The sequence below is a fragment of the Propithecus coquereli genome, unplaced genomic scaffold (genome assembly GCF_000956105.1).
Source record: "Propithecus coquereli isolate 6110/MARCELLA unplaced genomic scaffold, Pcoq_1.0 Scaffold396, whole genome shotgun sequence".
Classification (NCBI taxonomy): Eukaryota; Metazoa; Chordata; class Mammalia; order Primates; family Indriidae; genus Propithecus; species Propithecus coquereli.
The window spans coordinates 151,796-158,552 of record NW_012149685.1 but is presented as its reverse complement, the minus strand read 5'-3'; the positions used below and the strand labels follow the sequence as shown (position 1 = coordinate 158,552).

The 6,757-nt window shown below is 39.6% G+C and overlaps 1 pseudogene; it reads right to left on the bottom strand.

The window, feature by feature from the left end:
- Positions 1-4,465: 4,465 nt before the first annotated feature.
- Positions 4,466-5,332, bottom strand: LOC105817056 (annotated as a pseudogene).
- Between the last annotated feature and the right edge of the window lie 1,425 nt (positions 5,333-6,757).

Sequence of the window (6,757 nt, the reverse complement as noted above, 5' to 3'; positions counted from 1 at the left end):
GAGTAGCTGGGACTACAGGCATGCGCCACCATGCCCGGCTAATTTTTTCCATGTATATATATTTTTAGTTGTCCAGCTAATTTATTTCTATTTTTAGTAGAGACGGGGTGTCACTCTTGCTCAGGTTTGTCTCGAACTCTTGACCTTGAGTGATCCACTTGCCTCGGCCTCCCAGAGTGCTAGGATTACAGGAGTAGCCACCGTGCCCGGCCAAAAGACATTTCTTATATTGAAGACTTTATGGGAGGTTCTGGAGAATGCACAACGTTTACATCAATGCAACATGAATAACCAAAAATGGAATATTAGGCTTACCTGTTTTCAAAAACGTGCCCTTAGCTCGTGTCCACCAACTTGGGCTGCAACCTCCAGCCATGCTGCTCAGCTGGTTTGCTTTTCCCTCTGTCATTCCTGTTGGATTGTCATGGGCAATTTCTCCCTCTCAGGGCTCCCAGGTTCTCCCTGTAGCCCCTACCTTACCTAAGCCCTCCCTATTCATAGCCCAAGGCTCATCCAGCCATACCCTCTGCTTCCTAGTGGGACAGGATCTCACCTCCACCCACCTCTGGAAGGAAAGGGGACCAATGTGGAGGTTGTCTGCTGATATGAAGTATAACATCACTCTGCTACAGTCCCTTTCAGTTTTGTGTCACATCTTTTTCTTCTGAAACATTGGTCATCCTAAAGACTTAGTACAGGTTTAGCTCCCCTGAACAAATTTCCCTGACCCCTTACCTTAACATTCCAACCTCCACCCTGTTCCCGTCAAGGTAAAGTGTCTCTCCTCATAATATACTAAAAATACACACCTGAGAAACCTCTTTTGTCCTAGGAGACTATATGATTCTCAAGGAAAGGAACCGAGTCTTATTTGTTTTCTTAATGCCTCATTTTCCAGTATCATCCTTTTGATAATTACTTACTTAATAAATGTTTTTTGAAACTTTCAAATCTCAGAAGGATTTGCATGTTGAGAAGGCAATATTTAATCTCTATTTAAACCTTAACTCCTAATTATTCATCAAGATTTAGATCAGCGATTCTTTCTTCTATGAAACTTTTTCTGAGTCCCACAATAGTTTATTTACACCTTCACTATAAAAATGCAATCTTTTCATAGAAGTTGTTAGACATCTTTCAACTAGCTAGGTGCTGGGCTCCTTAGGGAAAGGAACCGTATTTACTTCATTAGGAAGTCCCAAGCTCCCCAACTCTTATTGTGGTACTAGACCATAAAAGACATGTGATAATATTTATAAAGGAAAAAGAGGAATAGAGGAAGGAAGGGAGGAAGGGAAGGAGAGAGGGAGAAAGTAAAACAAGAAGGAATGGAGCAAAGAATAAACAAACAATATAAATTATGTTAAATGGTGATATATGCTGTCTTGCATTGAGAAGACCAAAATCTTGAGAGTCTTTCTTGACTCCCCAATTTTCCTCACACTCCATATCTAATTCATCAGTAAATTCTATTGGTTCTATTTTCAAAATAGGTCAGAATCCAACCACTCAATGAGCACCTATGGGTATTTACAAAAATGTCTCCCAAAGTCAGTCAAGGCACTATTATCGGATAATGGGGAAATGAATGATGGGAAGGAAAAAACAAACCAAAAACAAGATCTCGACTACAATATCTCCTGTACCTAACATATCTCGAACACAACGTTTATCTAGTTAATTAGCAATTGTGACAATCCAGTGGCATATCATGAATTCTTCACACTTCACAGGTATCTAACGGTTATTATCGTGTGAATACTGTTGTATTCTACCTGAAGGTCCATTCTCTTTGATGCTCTCTGTTGGACAGATCATTAAGCTGGGTGGAGGATGGAAATCATCATATGGTGGTGTACAAACTGCTGTATGTGAAAGCTAGACTGAAAATGGGAAATCATCATGGCACCAAAGAAAGATCTCATATTTTCTGGAACATATGTGAAACTAACTCCTTAAACACATAAGAAAATTCAGTCAAGGACCATATCCATGTGTAAGCAAACTTTTTCTGTAAACAGAAAGATCCTAAAGAGTTTAGGTTTTGCAGGTATAAGCCATGTGGAATATGTCACAACTACTCAGCTCTGCTGTTACAGAACAAAAGTGGCTGTAGACAATACATAAACAACCGAGCAGAATATCTTCATATAATTTTATCTGTAAAAATTTTAGTATGGATTTCTAAACGCTAAAACTCACTCTTAAAAACATACATATGTTTTTTTGAAGGTGGTGGGCCAGGACTAATGTGTGCTTATACTTCTCATAACCAGGTTTGTTCCAACAACATGATATTGAAAAGCATAAAAGTACATATTCCAACATGTTTTAAATGCAAGTTAATCATATCAAGTGGACCCTAAACTTCCCATATTTAGGAATATAATATGCTGTGAATACAGGTCAGAACCACCCAAGCCCCCACATGATCTCTGCTAAGAGGACCTTCTTCCTGAATGCCTTCTGCTAGGATTCAGAGCAGTCAATGTCAGGAGGTAGGAGCAGGCTCTATTCCTTGGTCTATATGCAAAACAAAAATATATTGGCTCTCCTCAAAAGAGCATCTTATTTGAAGGTCACTAATCAGGGACCTGCAGGGTACTTTATTACAGTATAAGTGCCCAATTAATGCCTTTAGTTGACACTTCAAATGTGTTGTAGTGGGGTCTGTGCGTGAATTATTCTGGAATTTCTATTCTTGACCTTTTCTTGTTAACAAGATTTAAGACCTGAATATAATGGGAACAAGTGGTAGCTGTTGGGCACAACAGAATCTATAAATATTATTTGGATAGAAGTTGAATTTTCACTTGATTCAATAGCTCAGATTTATTTATTATAATATACTAATGTTCTTTTTTGTTTTAGAGATGGGGTCTTGCTATGGTGTCCAGGCTGTAGTGCAGTGACTATTCACAGGCAGGATCATGTGCACTGCAGTCTGGAATCCCTGTATTCAAGAGATCCTGCTTCCTCAGCCTTCGGAGTAGCTGGGGCTGCAGGACTGCAACACTATGCCTGGCTGTGATCTACTAATTTGATACAAAACCTAATTTGGCTACCAGATTTGGGGGTGGAAAATTATTTTTCTTTAATAATAAAATTGACAAGTAAATGGATTCAGAAATTTTTGTGAACCTTGCAATTTTGGCCTAAGAACCAGTTCAATCATGGATGCACAAAGCTATATTACACAATTTAAATCATTAAAGTAGTTGGATAAAGGCCAACATTCCAGGTGGGATTCTATATTGACTTTTTACTTAAAGCGCATTTCAAACCAAACAGGCACTGAAAGTAAATATCTGCATTGGGACAGAACATGCAATATCTCCAATGTATGCATGTATGTGGTGTTTCACAAACATTCTGGCCACAGTGTTGTTTGTTTTGTACAGACCTTCCTAGGGACACAGTTTGTGGTAACTTTGTCTAGTAAGTAAGTCTTTCATTTTCCTAGAAATCGCAATCTTTGATATAATGAAGTTGCTTTCTCCTAAATTTCTCCATGTTTGTGTTACCAATCTATTGTCTTTGGTGGTAAGATTAACTTAAAAGTAGCCTCCTTAGTTCCTTTTGTCATTATTCTCAACTGGGTTTGACCTTTCTGTTTTTGGAAACGTGGGGTTGTGTCACTGGCCACCAGGGAGGTTAAATACTCTGTGGTAATCCAGATAATTCTGCAACATGGAGAGTTTCTCCCCTTAAGATGTTTTCTCTATGATATGAAATTGTCAGTAAGACAAGTCAAGAGATGTTCAATTGCTGCATTACAAGTTGAACAAGATTTCTGCATGTCTGGATAGTTGAAATAGCTTATCAATCACTTTTATATCTTATCTCTGTGCCAGTTCATGAGCAGTACAAAAGATGTAGCCTACTTCTTCCATTGGACCACATGGTAGGTGTCATAAATGCTCCCTGGATGGCTTTGGTCCATTGTTGTTATCTACACTTTCTCCAAATTAAGAACTTGTGTTATAACATCTTCTTCTTCTCCTGCTCCCCAAATTCCCTTCATAATTCTCATAATTTCATTGACCAAAGCCAAAGGAAGAGCAAATTGCTTCTACTTTCAGGTAAAGCAAAACAGATCTAGGCATTGCCTATTTTTATGTTTGACAATAATAACAATATATTATATGAACATCCTCCCAAATCCTTACTGTGACATTTTTACTATTCAGTCACAGTATATTTATTCACAGCCTGACATTTTTTTTTGGAGGAGATAAATCAATTTTATTGTCCATCATTACGTTATAAGAAAATCTAGATTTGTACAGAAAAAAAGCAAATGAATACTAAACGACAATGCAAAAGAAATAATTTAAATTTGCTATTTTTTTCCATGACAGTAGGATGATAACCATTTTAAAGCACATGGGTCTGGCTTCAGAGTAGGATTTGTTCACCGGCCAAAGCCTGCCATAGAAGGCTTTCAGTGTCCCTGTATGCTCTACTAGCTCTTGACGAAACTCTTAAGATCTCCAAGAAAAGTAATGTACTCCTTCCTGGTGTTCCAAGGCTGTGCTGAGCTCCGCCAACTCACCCGCAAAAGTGTTGTCCACCCAACGGTCCTCAAGGAAATCCATTAGGTGGTCATACAAGGCCCAGTCTAGGGAATCTGTGTTGAGTGTGTAATTAGTGTCCTTCCATTCAGGATCACCGGTGGACTGAAAGTTAACTTCCCTGATAGAGAAAATGTCACTCTCAGCCTCCTCTTGTTGTTCAACCTCATCCTCTCGATAGTGGCAGTCCAGTACGAGGGCCTTCTTGCCATCGTTCTTTATAACTTCAACCATGAAACTAGGAGTTGATGTCAATTCAGTCTCCTGTTCCTCAACCTTCTGCCCTTGGGAGGACTCCTCCTCACCATCAAACGTTGGTGGGATGCTGTTGTTAATGCTGAAAGTGACAGTGATCTTTTCCCCAGTAACTTTCTGCACTAATTTAGCTTCTGTCCCATTCGCTTCCAGCTCCCAACCTCCTGACATCTTGGGCAGGAACTTATGCTTCTGAATTTTCTCTTCCTTCTTAATTTCATCGCTCAGAAATTCAACAAAAGCTTTGTCCCCTTCGGTGTGCAGCGCGCCACAGCCGCAGGGGCAGGGCCCAGGAGGCCGCAGGAGGCCGGGCCGCCGCACCGACCCCGGGCTCGCACACTGAGCAATCCGAAGCGCCAGGCGTACCGCCCGGGCGCCAGCTGCAGCAGCTGCCAGACCCGTGTGGGGGGTGGAGGGGTGGAGGGGTGGGGAGGCGCTGTGGCGCGAAGGCCGGCGACGGCTGGGCCCAGGGCACCGGGCACGCAACCCAACAGAGCGAGCATAGCGCAGGCGACGGCGGAACATGTGCATGTACGAATCCACAGGCTGACTTTAATGAGAGTGGTAGAGGTCTTTGTGCGAATATGCAAAAAGTACAGTGCTATTAACATTTTCACAGTGTTTAAGAAGTATTTATTATAACAATGCACTCTGTGTTTTATAAAAGGATCAAACAGTAAAGAGATCTAAAAAATGAGAAATCTCCCATTTTCTCTAGAATATTGCCCATGCCAAATGTCATTCCAGAGGAATTAATAGTTTTTCAGTAAGTGTTATGGTAATGTTGTTTTGTTTTATGCAAGCTAACTTACATGAAAAATGATCACACGCCCTAAACTACACAGCATTTACTGGATTTAAAGTGGCTATCATTTATTCATTTAAAAAGCTCTTTTCTAAATCAGCTGCTTAACTGAAACTTTTAAATTAGATTTTCCAGTAGTGTTATTATTGCTGAAAAGGTAATACATGCTCATGGTATAAAACTTGAATACAAAAGCAAATAAAATGTAAAGAAAGTTACATTTCCAAGCTGGGTGTGCTGGCCCACGCCTGTAGTCCCAGCAGCTACTCAGGAGGCTAAGGCAGGAGGATCCTTGGCACTCAGGAGATAGAGGCTGCAGTGATCTATGATCACACCACTGCACTCTAGCTTAGGAAACATAGCGAGACCCCAATGAGACCCTTTCTAAAAAAAAAAAAAGACAAAAAAGAAACAAGGAAAGAAAGAAAGAAAAGAAAAGAAAGGAAACCATTCCACTGCAGATCCATGGTCTCTGCTGCCACAAAGATTTTACACATAATAAATCACAAATATCTGTTTAAAACTAATGCAACATAGTACATACTCTTTTGAAAAAGAATGGACATTGCTTTGCTTTACTGTCTTAGAAATTAGAAATTATGGCATACCAGTGGATCTCAATCTCCTGTTTCACGGCCATAGTTTAACAATCACAGGGCAGTATCATAACTGGCTAAGCAGTCTTTTAAGGATGAATAATTAAGCTGTTTCCATTCTTTTGCTAGTAAAAATAGCAAAATAGGTATGAAGAACATCCTTGCTCATCTTCGTAAATGTGTAAGAAGAATACATGTAAAGCATGAATTCCTACAAAGGAGATTTCCAAGTCATACAAAAGGGTATTTTTAAATCCTTCATAGATAATACTAAGCTGCCATTCAATAATGTTTTCTCAATTTGTGAGAGTAAAAATGGCAAGATTTAGAGCATTTATGTTGGGGCCATCTTTTAAAGAATTCTTTATTATAGTAACACGAAATAAAATGTCTATATTTATGCAACTCAGGGTTTGTCAGCAAACATTGGGAGGTAAAACTAATTGGAACTGTTTTAGACCCTCCTGGTCCTTAAGTGCCATTTTGTATCATATAAAACTATACCCGTGTCTAGTTATATAGAAACA